The following is a 17,582-nucleotide window of genomic DNA, read 5'->3' as shown; positions in this document are numbered from 1 at the left end:
TATAACTTTTTTATATTAAAACTCGTGTTGAGTTTTAGACAATTTCGAAAAAGAAAAACAAAAACAAGTCAAGCTTCTCGTATTTTGGTCCGCTATTTATCGCCCGTGTGCCAATACCACACATTCCAAGAAATTAGGGGGGAGCCCGGAGCTCTAAGCAAACGAAGAAGAGGAAACCTCACGCACCAGGTACGTTCTCTTCTTTTGACACTATCACATTTTTATTTTTTCTTGCAGTGGATCAGTCCCAAAACCCTATTGCAGCGGCTGAAACATGCCATCCAGTGTCTCAGGTTGGTCCCAAAATCCTATCGCTCGTGTGCCAATCCTATTGCAGTAGTCTTGTCCCAAAATCCTATCTTTAATGGCTGATTTTTGTACATGACCAACTTCTTAGTTGCTAATTCTCACTCCTCACATTGTTCATAGTTTTTGATTATTTGAGAGTAGAAAGGGAAATTTAGACCAAATAGACTTATCCACTCCAGAGCTATCCTCGATGGTTATTATAAAAAAATAGACTCCCTCATTTCCTTCAATTATCTAGCACTGTACTTCTGGTTTTTCTCGATCCTTTAGTTTTCATTGTCTACTAGTTTGTTTACGAAGAAAGTAGTTTTGGAGTTTTCATCTTATAGTATGCTGATTAAGTTGAAGAACTTTATTGAAAAATAGGATAGACTGATAGTGAGATCTCCTGCCTGGAACTGTACATAAAGAATATTTTCTATAATATGGAGTTGGAAACTTGGATATCAGTACTGAATTTGCTACCTACTTTTTGATTTTTTCAGGTTGCTCCAGATGTGTAATAAATATTGGGCACCTTCTGTGTTGTAGCTGAACTAGGAAGTGGTTGTCTTGGATCATATGTGATTTCCATGGCCTTATGGCCTCTAATGTATGTGTTAACCATTGATGTTAAATTTTTGGTTTCGTGGCTATGAGAAAACTAATAGTCACATTTAACAGCAAGGTTTTTCTTTTTCTTTCTTTATTGTTTTTGCAGTCTTGCCATTTACCAGGCTGCTGGGATGTCGGTGGGTTGGGTTAACTGGTAAACCCGCACTGATCCCAAATATAGGTCGGATTAGTCTTAATCGGGTTTCATGTTGAGGTAAACTCATGCTGGGCCCAACCTGTATTAGGTTTGTTTGAGAGTATAGATGTACTATATATGGGATGGGTTGGGTAGGGAGCAATGATCTGTTGACACCCTTTTCTTGGTATATTAGTGGCTCTTTTTTACTTTTACTCTTTTTCCTGTAGAAACTTACATTAGGTCATGTTGAAATTTGACAGGCAAGTGATGTCCTTGCTATGGAGCTCTTACAAAAAGATGCCCAGCTTGCTTGGAATACCATGCCTTGGGGAATGCAAGATTCTGCTTCCATTGCCCAAACATTTTTTTTACCCGGACGAATGGTCTTTGTTGTTATTGAGCTCCATATTCTCTTCCCAGAAAGCATTAGAACACAAGAATTAGTCATATATGTGCTGATCCTGGCCTACTTCCAAGCTGCAGGACATGCTTTGATCTATGAGCTGCATTACTATGATACATCTTAGGGATGAGCCCATTTCCTCATGCATTTTCCAAACTCATTGGATCTCTTAATTTAAGCCTTACATTATATTTATAAAGCCTTAGGGTAGGCCATGCTTAGTTTTTTCTTTTTTCTCCTTAAAATACCAAAATACTTAACAACTATAATGGTTTCTTAAACTAGTTGACTAACACCGAAGAAACTTCTAATTTTACACACACTCTTTAAAGGAAATAAAAACCAAGCACCTCTAGTGAATATTCCATAACATATTCCAAATTAGGTGGCAAAATAGCCAAAGCATTGACTAACAAAGTAGGTTTTAAGGACCCTCATGCCTAACTAGACCAGCAATGAAGTGATGCAACCTATATAGCAACTTGAGCATGATTAGGATAGAACTAGGACTGCATCAGTAGCAACAACTTTGTTCATTTGTTTTTTGTTGTTTTGTTTGGCTTCAAAAGATATTTCATAATAATACAATGTCAGATTTGCATTACTTTTTATAGCAATTTTTATGTACAATTTATAGTTATTCCCTTATTTTTATAAGCAGTTATTCCTATAATTTGTTTCCATAAACAGTAATTCCCATAATTATCATTTATAATAAAATCATGATTTATTATTATAGTAGTCTCTGGTTTCTCTAGCCCGTTAAACCCCTTATCTTTAAACTGGGACTTTGGGTTTCGTAGAGGGTTAAGGGATGGTGAGTCGAGTTGTGTTATTGAGCTAATTCATTTACTAGAATTCGTTTGCTTGGACCCCACTTCTAATCAAAGGGTTTGGACTCCTCTTCCAAAAGGTACTTTTACTTGCTCTTCTTTTCTAAAATCCCTCAGTTCTAACCCCATTTCCCAAGGATTCCCTATCAAAGAAGTCTGGGCATGACCTATTTCCCCAAAAAATTGTTGTATTCTACTGGGAAGTCTTCTATGGGAAAATTAATACTTTGGAAAACTTATAGAAAAAGAGACCCTCGCTTTGTCTTTCCCCAAATTGGTGTTCCTTGTGTAAGATCGAGAATGAGGATTGTTTCCATTTGTTGATCTCTTGTTCCTTTGCTACACCTATATGGAGGTTGAGCCTTTGTTTATTGGAGGTAGGTGGTCTATGCCTTCTGATTTAAGCTTGTTATTCAACCCATATGTCTTTGTTTGGCACACTAGAAGAGGTAAGGTCATGTGGAAATGTGTCAAGGCAGCCACTCTATGGACTCTTTAGGAGGAAAGGAATGCAAGATTTTTCTTAGAGAAGGAAAGAGGGTTAGATGAAATGAAGGATTGTATCCTTACAAGAGCAATCCATTGGCTGAAAACTGTGGATAATGACTTCTCCTTTGATGACTTGTGGAGGAATTGACTAGTAATAGCTAACATTTCAACAAAGAAGGAAAGAATTCTGTCAGAATGGGTTCCGCCTTTGGAAGGTGTCATCAAACTGAACTTTGATGGAAGCAGCCAAGGCAACCCCGGGCCTTCAGGTATAGGGGGTATCCTGAGAAATAAGGACAACAACGTAATTTCCCTATTCTCAGGACCAGTGGGAGTGGGGGATTCTACAAGGCAGAAATCCTTACTGCAGTACAAGGAATTCAGATCGCTAACCAGCTTGGGATGGGGCATCTCCTAGTTGAAGGGGACTCCTAGGTGGTAACAAGGTGACTCCTAAACTTGGATACCACCATTTGGGGCTACAAATATCTCATCAAAAAAGCAAAGTGGTTAACCAGCAATACGAGAGTTGAATTAAAATGGGTTAGTAGGTCTACTAATTCTTTGGCTGATGCTTTAGCCAAACAAGGGGTTTTTAGGGAAGATCTTTTTTGTGCTTCTTTGTAAGTTGTTATTAATTTGGAAATCTGTACTTAACTAACCCGGAGAGGATGCAACTCGTGCCTTTCCTTGGGGACTTTGTACTATTGTCTGTTGCTGATTAATAAAATCATTTCAATTATAAAAAAAACAAAATATACAATTTACCCATGTACACTAAGGGCCTGTTCGTTTGCTCTGGAGTCTGACATCTGAAAGTGCAATAATTACATTAAAAGGTATATTGGTATTGGTGAACTTTTTCTTTCCTCTAAACTTTGAATGTAGAGAATGTTGTTTTGAACTCTGAATTCTGAAAATGATCAAATATCCATTTTGACCCCATATATGAGAGTTTTTGTTTGTGTTTTTGGGGGTAACATTGGAAAACAAAACGTTGTATGGTTGCACTTTAAGAGATAAGAGATAAGAGGAAACGAACAACCATAGTTAAAAAGATTCCTCTTAAGAGATAAGAGTTAAGAGGAAACGAACAGGACCTAAGAGACTGTATAGTGGGTATACAACACAATGAGACGAATTGTGTAATTAAGAAGCTAAAGGTCCAACATAAAAAAATCAATAGGCTAGACCCCCTTAAAAGGTGATTGTATTATTATTAATATTAACTCATCAGAACTTTATTGGGATCAAATGGAAGGAGTCTTTGGAATATTTACTAGAGGAGATGAAATCTCCTAAAGCTTCAATCTACTCACACCATTATTAACTCAAAAAGAAAAACCCAAACTACTTCAATTGTTTTCTCATCCAATGTGTTGACCTCTCATGGTCATGGACAACTATTATTACCTATTAGAACCTTAACTTTTTGAAAAGAAGAGATAATTCGTAAGACTTCTTAGTTTATTCATTGGTTAAATGATGGCCTAAAGTAAAAAAAAAATGGAGCATTCGTTGACTTTCCTTCCAAAGATGTGCTATCCTCCAGTCTATGTACAATTTCTCACATGTTAGTTGAATATATCTTATATGCTTAACAACCAACTTCTCCCTATCCATAGCGAATGTAATGCTGATTTTTTTTGATAAGAGGCTGAGGCTTGATTCATCCACATATTCAACTGGTTGATTGATTCTTGCTTCGGATCCATACAAAAAATTGATCCTTGTTTTGGCATGTGCTTTTCAGGTGGTGAGTGAACTTGCAGATGTGCATTGTCCTATTTTGGAGATGTTTACAGAATCCACAGTTGCTCGAGTTGGAATAAGTATACAAAGGACCATATAGCTTGTAGTGACTATGAGGGAAGTTAGTAGAAAAACAGGCCCGCCTTGTCACCATGTCGAAAGGAGTAAGTATATTCATTTATCCCATCTTGATTTATATGATATGTTTGGGCTTGACCCGATCTCTAATAATGCCCAACCTATTTGTTAGTAGAAGAGGGGTTAGTGTTATAAGACCAGAGATCGTCCTAAAGGAGACAATATATTGGGTAATCTAATTCCGATTTTAAATGCTAACTTAGGCTTGTTGATCTGTAACAATGCCCATTCCACGATGTCTATGAAAACACTTAATTGGGCTGAGATGTAGTCTCGATTTCAATTGAATGTGGTGTCTATAAGTAAGCCGAATTAGTAAAAAATCATGTCATCCTTATAATACCAAGACCACTACTAAATGTGTCAATATATTGGGTGATCCCATCTCGATTTTAAACGATGACTCATGCCTTGTTATGATTTCTAAAATTGCCCATTCGACAAGTTGTTAGAATGACAGGTCAGTCCTTTAACACCATCCCATTGGGCAATTGCATCTCGATTTTTAATGATAAATGAGGCCTGGTCTGATTTCTAAAGATGCCGTTCTTATGATTTGAATTAGAAACCATATTTGAGCGGAGATGTTATGATCTTAAATAACTGTGGCATTGAGTACTGAGGCGAGTTGGTAGAAGATTGTGTTCACGGATGGACGGATTAAGGTTGGGTAAGATGTTTTCTTGAAATTTTGAAGGCCAAGATGATGCTTGAGAATATCGAGTTTTTCTTTGAGAAGGCTTGCTGGGAGCGAGGCATACCAAACTGAGGGAAGTTAGTAAAAACAACGGGCCCACCTTATCACCATTTTGAAAGGAGTAAGTATATTTGTTTATCCCATCCTGATTTATATGATACGTTCGGGCTTGACCCGATCTCTAATAGTGCTCCGAGAACCTCCTATTTGCTAATGTTGTTTATTCATTCATTGCAATAAAATATCTTCTTAAAAGGCAATGGAAGTTATAAAATCATTATTTTTTTGTGAGAAATAAGAATTTCAGACCCTAACATAGACTTGTTCGGGCTTGCCTCGAGGGGCGTGGTACAAAGGCGACTCATAGAATCAAGAGTGCAATATGTTTTACATCACATTAGCTACTTGAAGCAATGCAATTGAGGAAAGAGATTGTGGGTTTTACATGCTTGAAAATGCTTTATATGTTTTCTTTTATTTTTAAATTTTCATTTGAATACGCTTTACATGTTATGTTTATGTATTTTAATTTTAGATAATAGGTTTTTTAAAACATTTATTTCAAAATTTAAGTTTATATTTTTATTAACATTATGTTTAATATATTTTGAAATTTTGAATTAAAAAAAATTGGCATTTTTTTGAATTTTCTGATTTTTTTGAATTTTTAGCTTTTTTTTTTTTGTAATTTTGCGCCTTTCTTAAAATGGCTTGTGCCTTAGGCGCAAATTGGCCCTTGAGCTTTTTGTGCGCCTTGCGCTTTTAAAACATTGGGAGTTACAGCCAATCAATCTCACCAGGGTATCAGTTGGTTTTCAGTTCAGTAATAGCTTCAGCAAGTCTTAAACCTTGTCTTTCCCTTTGAGACTATAGTTGTAGATCGCTGTTAGGAGCATAACATGTCCACTATATCCGGGGAAGTGTCCTCTAAGGACAATAGGACTGGTGGGAGATCTTCAAACCTGGAAATTCCAAATTTGCATGGTATGCAAATCACCAATTTGTTGTTGGATGAATACAATTTCAAAGAATGGTCTATTTTAGTCAAACTTTTCATTACTTCTTGGAAGCTTATGGGTTATATAGATGGAAAGAGGAAGGAACCTAAAGGGGATGATGCTCAATACTCAACCTGGTGCAAGGAGAATGCTATAGTTATGCCCTAGTGCAAGGCAATTCCCTACATCCTTTAAGATTTGAGAGGTGTCCAAAACCCATGGACAGAGGAAAAAGAATACAAGAATGTATAGGCTAACACAAGATATTGTTGCATTGAGGCAAGGGGATGTCTATTGCAACTTATTTTGCATCCGTGGAAATACTATGGGAAGAACTGAACCACCATATTGTACTTGACTGGGAGAATGCAAGAGACAAGGAGAGGCATGATAAACAGATAGAAGATGGTAGAGCTTTTAAGTTCTTGGCTGGCTTGGACCCAATATATTGAAGTATAAAATCGCAAATTTTGGGAAGGGATGAGCTTCCAGATTTACAACATGTTTACTATCTTATAAGGAACGAAGAAGTTAGATGGAAAGAGATGTAAGTAGACACCCAATCACAACCTATTGAGCATTCAACCTTGATTTTTTAAAGCCAAAAAGGGGGCAAAGGTTCAGACAAGAGGCACCTCAATTGCTCTCATTGTGGAGGAGACATGTATCTGAAAGAGACTTGCTAGATTCTTTATCAGCTGCATTAAGAAATGACAAGAAGCCTCAGAGGAGCTAAACAACAAGTGGAAATGTTGTCATAAGTAACAATGTTGACAACCAAAAGAACACACCCGCAGTTGCTCCTCTTCCAATGGAACAAACCACTAGTTCCCTCACATCAAGTTCATTTTTGGATTTTACAGTTGATGAGGTAGAAATTCTTAGCTGTTCTAGAGGAACAATCCACTTGCATCCACCTCTCTTGCCAAATTAGGTATTGTCTCTTCTCATAGTGTGAGTAGTCCTAGAGTATATAACTCTTGAATTTTTGATTCTAGTGCTATTTTTTTTGATCAATAATAGTGAATTTTATTAAAGATTGAGAAATTACATAGCTAAGGAGCTAAAAAAATATTAACTCCCTAATACATCAATGTACACCCAAACTATAAATCAATTACAAAGCAACACAAAAAATAGAGTTTCTATTCACCCCTTACCTAGCTAAACCATTTGCCAATGAATTTGCACCTCTCTTTACCCATGACAAAAAATAGAGTTTCTAGAGCTTGGAGTTGTCCTCTTTTAACCGGTTCACCACAACATATGACACTTGTTTTCTTTGTTTTCTTCTTAAATTTGTTCCCCATGTTCCAAATCTTGCTTCAAACCTATTAATTGATGGTTCTTTTACCACCATCTTTGGAAAGGGGGAGGTTAACCTAGGCAAGGATCTCTCCCTTAAATTTGTTCTCAATGTTCCTAATCTTGCTTCAAACCTATTAGTTGTTTCTAAGCTTACAAAAAATTTAAATTGTAGCATAAATTTCTTTCATGGTCATTGTGTTTTTCAGGACAGATTGAGGAAGAGAATGATTGGGAGCAATCATGAATTTGAAGGTCTCTATTATTTTGATGCAAACATTAGTTCAACCTTATAGTCATCTACTTTCAGTTGCTAGGATAATGAGGAGTCAATAGCTAGGTTACATTTATAGCATGCTTGGCTAGGTCATTTGTCTTTTTCTTTGATGCAAGAATTGTTTCCTAAGTTGTTTAAATGTGTTTCGAGTTAGAGTTTGGTTTGTGAAGTGTGTTAGTTGTCAAAACAATGTACAACTCTATCCAATTTCATGTAATGAAATTCAAGCTCCTTTTGATTTAGTCCATTCTGGTGTGCGGGGACGAGCCTTCACCCTATGTTTTTATATTTGGCTTTCGTTATTTTATTAGCTTTATTGTCACTATTCATGATGCACATGGATCTACTTGTTAAAAAGGGGTGATGAAGTTTCGTGAATAACCATGGTATTTTATAAAATGAATGAAACTTAGTTCGACAAGAAGATTAAGTAGTTTTGCTCAAATAATGCTGCTGGGTATTTTGAGAACTCCTTGAATCTCTTCATGGAGGATGCTAGTATCTTGCATCAATCATCTTGTGCTAGTACCCCTCAACAGAATGGGGTCATTGAGTGCAAGAATAGACACATTTGAGACATCTTGAGCCCTACCGTTTCAGCACATGGTTCCCAAGAAATATTGGTCTCAAGCAATCCTTGCTGCATCATATTTGATAAATTGAATGCCATATAGGGTATTGGGTAAGAGAACTCATTTTTTTGTCCTTTGTCCTAACCTTCAAGATTTTCCTCTTCCTCATAGAGTCTTTGGTTGTGTGTGCTTCCTCCATGTCAAGGATCCTAAGAAAAAAAAGTTGGACCCTAGGGCCATATGGGGTGTCTTCCTAGGGTACTCTCCCGCACAAAAAGGCTGTAAGTGTTATGATACAATTACCAAGAGAAATTATGTCAGCAAAAGGATGTGGTGTTTTTTTGAGTCTCAGTCTTATTTTTAGACCTCCAATAGTCCTCTTCAATGGGAGACTAGTAAGATGGAAGATGATCCTTCCTCTACATTTTTTGTGCCACTTTTTGCTTTAGGTCTTGCACCTTCTCCTCTTGAACCTCCTAGTTCTAGCTGTCTAGGTGAATTTGGTGAGACTCCTATTCCTACTAAACCTGTTATTACTTCAGATGTTGAGGAAGGGACTGATGTTGTTAATAGGTAATAGAGAGATGTGAGAATTATCTACAGGAAAAGGAAGTGAGATCGTCCAACTTATGGCAACAACCAACCAGAATCGGTGCAATATGTCTTAGTGGATCCAGGTAACCCTATCACTAATACTATCACTCCTACTTATGACTTGGATCTTTCCATTACTCTTTGTAAGCCCATCCGTTCTTGTACTACTCAACATCCCATTGCTAAATATGTCTCTTATTCTAGTTTATCTCCTTGTTTATTTTTCTTTGTTAGTTCTTTCTTCTGTCCAAGTTCCAACCAAGTACTCAGAGGTTGTGTCTGACCCAAGATGGAAGCCTTAATGGAAGCCAAGACTTGGGAGGTAGTAGATTTATTAGAAGGGAAGAGCATTGTGGGGTGTAAGTGGGTGTTCACTGTGGCGAAAGGGCTTACTCAGGAGGGGATTGACTACAAGAAGTCTTTTGCTCTAGTTGCAAATCTTAATAGTCTATGTTGATGATATGGGAGCTACATTAGTTGGAGGCTCATGAAGAAAGTGTTATACACTCAGAGTGGTGCAAATCATACCTTGTTCATAAGGAAACATGGTAATATACTTACGACTCTCATAGTCTATGTTGATGATATGGTAATTATAGGGAATGATTCGGAAGAGATGGAAAGATTGAAAGAGTTCTTGGCATGTAAATTTGAGATTAAAGATTTATGCCATCTAAGGTACTTCCTTGGGATTGAAGTTGCAAGGTCATAAGAAGGCACATATATATGTGTGTGTGTGTGTCAAAGGAAGTATGTTCTTATCTTCTAGAGGAGATAGGTATGATGGGGAGTAGACCATTAGATACACCAATATAGCAAAATCATTGTCTCCAGGAGTCGGTTGGTGAGGACTACTCCAATAAAGAAAGGTACCCAAATCTGGTGGAAAATTGATTACTTGTTTCTTACTCAACCTGATATAGCTTATGCAATACATGTTGTCAGCCAGTTCCTACATTCTCCCAAGATTCCTCATATGAAAGTAGTTAAAAGGATCCTTAGATATTTGAAAACTTGTCCAAGAAAAGGAATCCTGTTCAAGAGGCACAATAATCTTAAAATAGAGGTATGCACTGATGCTGATTGGGCTGGATCGATTGGAGATAGGAAGTCTACTTCCGGATATTACACATTTGTTGGGGGGAACTTGGTTATTTGGAGAAGTATAAAAGCAAAATGTTATTGTGAGATCAAGTGCAGAAGTTGAATATAGGGCTATGGCACATGGTGTTGCAGAACAATTGTGGCTTAGGAGTCTCCTAGGTGAGCTAGGAATGAGAGTTGATGGTCTCCTCAAGCTGTACTGTGACAACAAGGCTGCAATCAACAATTCAAATAACCCAGTACAGCGTGATAAGACTAAGTATATTGAAATTGACCGACACTTTGTGAGAGAGAGAATTGTCTTAGGTGAACTTTGCATTCCTTACACACCCTTAGATATGCAAATTGTTGATATTTTGACAAAAGGCCCGTCTTAAGTGAAGTTCCTTGGCAAGCTAAACATGATTGACATCCATTCTTAGCATGAGGGGGAGTGTTGGGCCTAGTGATTAACATTCTATGTTTTAGTTTCATATTCTGTTATGGGCCTGAACTGGTTCTATTTTTGTACTGTCTAGGTGTCCCATCACTAATCTAGGGCACTCTAGTCTTTTTATTGTAACATTTTAATGTCAATATATATATATATATTAGGGCTGACTGAGAAGTCATTGCCGTCTATACTTTGCTGTCTTCTCTTCTCTTCTCTTCTTGCTCTTCTACTTCACCATTTCAGCAAGCAGGGAGGACTTCATCCTTGATATACGATGACTTAAATGGTTGGGCCTGGTTCAATGTGATTTGAACCAATTGAATATGGATCTTGTGATGAATTATGAAGAGGTCCACATACAAGGTTTAAAACCCGAGGAAAGCACACAGACGAATGTAGGCTCAGTCACTAAGGTCCAGCCTACCTTGATGCTCATTGGGCCCCAACAGACCAGCCCCATCTTAGAGATCAATGGTAGAACACCATTTTTTATTAGTTGCTGGTTGTGTATGTGGAGTTCCATACTTGCATGCTATTTCCAGTTTGGTCTTTCTGAGTTTCATGTATTCTCCCTCCCCTTTTGATATTTAATGGAAATTTCTTTACTAGTTAGCAAAAAGCATAATCATGGGCCTTGAGTCACACCTTTCTTCAATCTCTGCATTGTCAAAGAGAGAACTATGAAGTTCCTCAAGTAAACCTGAAATCATCTGGTAGCAATTGAGCTCTCTTATTTTTATTTTCATTATTTGCAGAAACCATGGAAAGCTGAGTCTGGAGTTTTCTAGTAATGTATATTTTACTTCCGAGAAGCTTTATCACCTGTATATGTTAATCCATGCTTCTTTTTCTTCTCATGCTATAATGTGCTGAGTTTGAAACATTAACTTGGAACTGCACTTCATTCTTTGTCTTAATCATTGTTGGTAATTTGTAGGTTTTCTTGCACAAAATTTTAAGATATACGAGTCAACTGGCTATTGGAAATACTTTTAAGGGAGAGCCAACCCATTAGAAAATCAGTTTCACCTTGGTATTATTAGGTTCTCTCAAATTTTATTTCCTAGTCTAACATCTAGTATTGAATTTCCATGTTATTTCTATTTCTTTGCCAGAGCTCAAGAGCTGGAAACTGCAGTCATGGAGATGGTCAAGCAGGATAATTGTTGACAAATGAGTGCAAGGGTACATCTGAATCACAGTAGACTATCTGCTTGTTATGCCAGTTGTCATGTTAAATATGGAAACACATGTTTTTGTAGGACTGTTTACGGTGTGGTTCAAGTCAGTTTCACTCAATTTTTCGGAGTGAAGTTTTTGGGTTGGATTTTAATCCAACAGAAACCAACCAACAAAAGAAAGAACCGAATTTGAAATTGAATGTTTGATTGACAGACTGCTTAATCAGTTTGTGTTCCTTTGCATTTGTGTTGAATTTGCCCCAATGTTATGGATTGGGCTTCACATTTTTCTGGGTTTTAAAGTTAACCAATCAAGGTTTATATATGTAGCAATGAACAACTCATCTAACAATGTTTGGGTTCAAGTTCTATTACCTTTATTTGCTTGGTAGTTGATATGAAGTTTACAAATGCAATAGATAAATAGAAAATTACACCACTGATTTTTCTTTGGGATATGGATAGTGTTGGAATGTTAATTTTATTTCTTATGTTTGTATTCTGCTGAGTTAGGGTCCGTTTGGACTAGTTAAAGTAGTTTTTTTCTTTGTTTTTTGTACTGAAACTTAATTAGGGGCATAAGGGTCCTTTCCCTTTTAATTATGGTCACTCTATATATATTAATATAAACTGGCGCCGCCAGCCATAGTGGTTGACTCCAAAACACTCTCTTCTCTTCTTCTTCCTCTCTTTTCTTCTATTCTGCTGTTAATAGATAGATTGTAATGGGAAAACCAGATTCATGTAGCGGATTCAATAGAGTTGGGTATGGCTTTGTTGATTTGAGCTGTTGATAAGAAAACTATGTGGAGTGTTTTTGTTTTATTTATTTATTTCTTTGGTGGGGGTGGGGGAGAATATCTGTTAAAAAATTAATCATTCAGAAACATTTTAGATTGGGGAGTGATGGAGGTATGTGGATGGGAGAAGAATGCCAAATCCACAAGGAGAGGTTAGGCTATCCCTTTCATGTGGATGTCTGATTCTTGAAAGGTAGTTGAACTATTTGGTTGAAGGTTTCATATCTATTTGTGAAAACATTTCGTGCAAATGTTTTATAACGTAGATGTGTGAGGCACCCACAACCAGAACACTATAGGGTGTAAGCATCCTGATAAAAAATAAAAATGCAGTAAATATCCCATAAAATGTGAAAATTGATGAGAAATTAGAAATTTTCATATTTACAATTTCTAATAATAATATCATCACAATTAAATGTACAAATGAAGAATCGTCATTATAATTATACAAGTTCATCAGATATTAGTGTAGCACTTGCAAACTGCGGCCATTTTATGTCAATAGAATGCCAACGATTAGGACTGCAGCCAATCAACCCCTCCCAAGACCCCAGATAGCTGGAACCAACACTTGGTAATTGCCTTCTCTAATAGTTTTCTTGTCAACTTTTCTTCTGTATATCTTCTATTAAGAGCTTAAATTTCACTCTTTAGTTCATTCTTCTTTTGCATGTATGTATGTGTGGAAGGGGGCAGTTTTCTCTACTTTGCAAACCTACGTCAATTGTCTTGCTTATAAAATTTTTGAAATATTCTTTTCTCATACAGGTGGAGCAGTTGGAGAAAGAGATAGCAGAGCTACGGCAGGCCCTATCAGATAAACAGGAATAAGAGTGTTCCATGCTTCAGGTTTCATTTCTTCTGACTTTTATCTTTCATCCATTTGGTGAAGGTGGTTCTTAGTTACTGGAAAAACAAGCAAAGTGAACCCAAGGTGCTCAGCATTGTTTGTCCCTCTTAACTTTATCTTTTTTAATGCCCACCTCTTGTTTGTTGAGATTGAATGACAATGTTTGCCAACTGTTCCCTTCTGTGTTCCTTTTGAAATTTCCTCATGGTTTCTTGGTTTCTCAAAAGATGAAAACCTCTCATGATGATGGATTTTCTCTGAGGTGTTGCCTAAAATACTTCCAAGAAAAAATGTATTTCCAAGTGTTTAATACTTGTTTCCTTGTCTGCCAACTTTTTGATGTTCTTTTATGTTATTGTTCCTTGTCCTGGCTAGTTCTAGCAGAGACATGGGATTAAATCCTGACTCCACCAGGGATTGGGAGGTTTCAGTTGGGGGAGTGCTACCCCCATTCTGTATCCTATTTGCATACCAAAAATATGTTATTGTTTCCTTGTTCCGCACTAAAACTCACCGGAAAAGTGTACTTCTATCATGATAGTCTACAATCTGATCCAATGTTACTATAGGTCCTAATGCGGGTGAGCAAGAACAAATGGTAACAGAGGATGCTCGCAGATTAGCGGAACAAGATGCAGCTACTCAGAGATATGCTGCCAATGTGCTTCAGGTTCTTTCTTGTTTCTAATATACTGGCTCATTTTAGACGAAGTGATTCATTTCAGTTGAAATAACTCAGTTGGGGATGTATCTAAATTTAGTAGAACATGAAGAGATTCTCTCTTATTTCAAGGGTTTGGGTTTTATAATAGCATTCAGCCCCATGGGATCCATCTCAAAACAGTGCTTTGAGCTCTCAAAGAAGTTTATTGTTTACCAATAATAGCTTCCAAGTGCTTTTCTCTAAGCCATTGCTCCATCCACTGTCTTCAATAGACCTTTTTAATCATTAACTACTTTGTGGAGGGAGACTCAAAGCTGGTAACCCACTGGTTACAAGGAGAGGAGATGGAAATGTGTCTCTTCAACAATGAAAATAAAAGAATCAAGTGGCTAACCTAAGACATGGAGCCAAGGGGTGGGAAGAGATAAGAGATTTTGGGGTGGATTGTAAATTCTGGGGTTGGGAGATGTAAATTCTGTAGCTGATGCATTGGCTAAACAAAGGGTGGGGGGACATTCTTTGTTCTAGGCACAGATGTAAAGGTTTTTGGGGTGGGTTGGGGAGAGATAAGAGATTTTGTCTCACACAATCTTTGCTCTATACCTCCTTGTATTTTTACTTTCTACTTCTTGCATATTCTAATGAAATCTTCAAGTTATTGATAAAAATAAAAGTTTCGTCTAGGTGACAGCACTGATATTGAACGGGGAAGAGAAGTCCTACTACGGTGTTCGTGGTGGGCAGGAAATAATTTAGATATGACATGTTTGGAAGGAGTAGATCTCCTACCACTCCCAGGGTCTCTTGTATATCATTCTATTTTCCTCTTTTAATAAACCTTTGAGTTAGTTAATAAAAAAAAAGGAAAGAAAGAGAAGAAAAAGATGCTGCACCTTCAGGGGACAGACTTGGAACAAGCTCCCATAACCACAATTTACGAAATTAAATTTTATTCATTAACTTGTTGGCAATGCCACTTGAAGCTTTAGTGAGATGGATTCATGCATAGTGGTTCTTCTAGCAACCACTTGGGCTTCTCCTTTTCAATCACCAGAGATACTATGCTCTCAGATGATATCTCAGATATTGGAGATTGAACAACATAAAACACAGCAAGTCTCTTCCTAGTAGTACTACTGTTTTAACTATACTCTTGTTAGAAAATGTTACCATCTTCTTAACTAAATAATGTGTGAGCTAACATAATTTGAATTGAACAATAAAAAAACTGGGCTAAGTGCTCAGTTAATTCTAGTGCTTCCACTACTATTTTCTTTTTTTCCTTGCTGGTGGAGATACTTACTGGGAGCCAATTTGCACTGAAAATTGCATGCAACACCAGATGGGAATGCAGTAGATGGCTTCCCTTTATCGTATGAGGAGGATAAAAAATCTTGCAGTTGGAAGAAAATTGAGACTGTACCTACTTTGCCATATTTCTGAAGGTAATGTTTTGTAATACTATAAAGATGGGTTCCTTTAGTTTAGCTGAAAATTTTCAAGTTGTTTCAAATTCTGTAGCTTTGGAATGTAATAAGAATTGGTATAACTTCCATGGCTATTATCTGTAGTTCCAGGATGTCAATACAAGGTAGTTATGAACTAGAGAAGGAGCTCAGATGCTGAGAAGTACATACACTATGGGATTACGGGTTCAGTACAACTGGAAGAGGTCCTTGCTCTGATGGGACCCTCAGGTGGTGGTAAAACGACTTAATCTCCTCAGTGGAAGGGTGACAGGTACGTATATGCTTAGTTTTGATATCTAAAAACTTTACATACATACATACATGATACATGTATGAATGGATGGATGCATGCATTGATTTCTAGTCATGCATACTTGGGGTGCATGTAAAATGATAAAAGTACCTGACCAGACAATCATGGAATTTAATGTATCCATATATGGTTTGTGTCAAACTATATATGAGATCTCTCAAAAGAAAATATATATATATGAGATGAAATTGCCAAGTCACAATCCAGTAATTACTGAGAGATTGAATGGCATACATGAACAGGATTGGTTTTGTGATGCAAGATGATGTTGTTTTTCCTCACCTCACAGTAAAAGAGGCTCTAACATATGCTTCTCTTCTACGTCTTCCCAAAACACTTACCAAACAACAGAAAGAAGAAAGGGCCATGAATGTTCTAACTTCTAAGAGAACTCGACCTTGAATGGTGACTTCTCAACTTTGTCTCTTAAGATTAATGTGGTATTAGGTAAAAGTTTATTAGTTGCAGAATTCATTTATTGATATGAGAATGCTAAATTATGATGCCTCCACAAATGCCTTGTTTTTATACATTTTTTTATGGACATCTCATTGACTTTACAGTTTACATTCTCTAACAATTTATATGTTAGAGAATATGTGTTACAATATTCGATGTGGATTTGTTGCACGTCCATAATGGTTGCAGGTCCAACCATTATGTTAGGTGGATTTGCATTGAAATATGTGTTACAATATTTGAGAAATTGATTTTTTTAGTCCTTGTATTTTTTATATGTCAAATGGATATTGTATCTAGATCTGATCTGGCGGTTCAGACCACCGCCCAAAGAACCAGAAGATGCTGGGCAAAACCAAATTTGGCAGTTAACTAGGATTAAAACCGTTTTTCTTATAGCGAATATTCTGAGTTTAATTGCACTTCTGAAGTTTCGGTCAGCCTGTTTCAGTGTATGTGTGATCTGTTTTACACGTATGTAAGACATTTGTCACAAACTGAACAGAACAATTGTATATCGCATGTCTAACACTCCTCGTAGCAGTTTCAGTCGTTAATTGAAAGATCTCTATCTTGTCATTCATAGAAATATGTTGGTCTGAGGAGCAAAACTGTTTCGGCGAGTATGGATTCAGCCCGCACAAATCTGTCCTTACACCGTATTCATAGCCTTTTGTAGCAGTGCATCCGGAATGACTCCGGATCTCTTGCCCGCAGGAACTCTGCTCACAAGTCACATCTACCCACAACATATCACCTCCATGCATTTGGAACATCTTATATAAGAGGATGAGATGTTCCCACTTATGTTATGTGGGTAGACGTAGACAGACTTCTTTTTATGTGCAGGAGATCTGAATTCATTGAAAAAACTTGGTATTTATATGTTTAGATTGGAAGGGAGATATTCCCAATGCAAAGCTAGTAAGTGGCTGTGACTTTGTGAGCAGTGTGAAAGCGGTTCTATGAGTACTTAATCTGAATTCCTAGGAGGCGAGGGGTCTGTCTATAGGCGCTCACAGGGCGGTCTTCAACCCTAAGTAACTATATTTTTCAGAAATTTAAAATATCAGTTTGAAAAGAGTGTAATTTTATAGATATATACCGTGAAAATACAAGGTTTAGAAATGAGTAATGCATCACCTGAACAACTGTAAACGTTTTGGAAAGCATTTTTGTTTATAGATGCTTTCCAACAAAGGACAA

General features: G+C 37.0%; 1 long non-coding RNA gene across 22 annotated transcripts; it reads left to right on the top strand.

Moving 5' to 3' along the window:
- The first annotated feature begins 47 nt into the window (after window positions 1–47).
- Window positions 48–16,644, top strand: LOC148863736 (uncharacterized). Of its 22 annotated transcripts, none has more exons than XR_016109531.1 (11): window positions 59–189; window positions 795–901; window positions 1,010–1,117; window positions 4,521–4,683; window positions 11,575–11,670; window positions 11,753–11,822; window positions 13,390–13,470; window positions 14,041–14,141; window positions 15,478–15,580; window positions 15,707–15,875; window positions 16,160–16,644. It is a non-coding gene; the product is annotated as an uncharacterized LOC148863736 (long non-coding RNA). The 22 variants fall into 22 exon arrangements; XR_016109534.1 differs by lacking the exon at window positions 11,575–11,670 and adding an exon at window positions 5,355–5,475; XR_016109524.1 differs by lacking the exon at window positions 11,575–11,670 and adding an exon at window positions 1,303–1,376.
- Window positions 16,645–17,582: the final 938 nt, after the last annotated feature.

This window comes from Nelumbo lutea, chromosome 3 (assembly GCF_056320005.1).
Source record: "Nelumbo lutea isolate HS-2025 chromosome 3, American lotus-T2T, whole genome shotgun sequence".
Taxonomy (NCBI): domain Eukaryota; kingdom Viridiplantae; phylum Streptophyta; class Magnoliopsida; order Proteales; family Nelumbonaceae; genus Nelumbo; species Nelumbo lutea.
The sequence above is the reverse complement of the archived record's forward strand: the minus strand, read 5'-3'. Positions and strand labels throughout refer to the sequence as shown.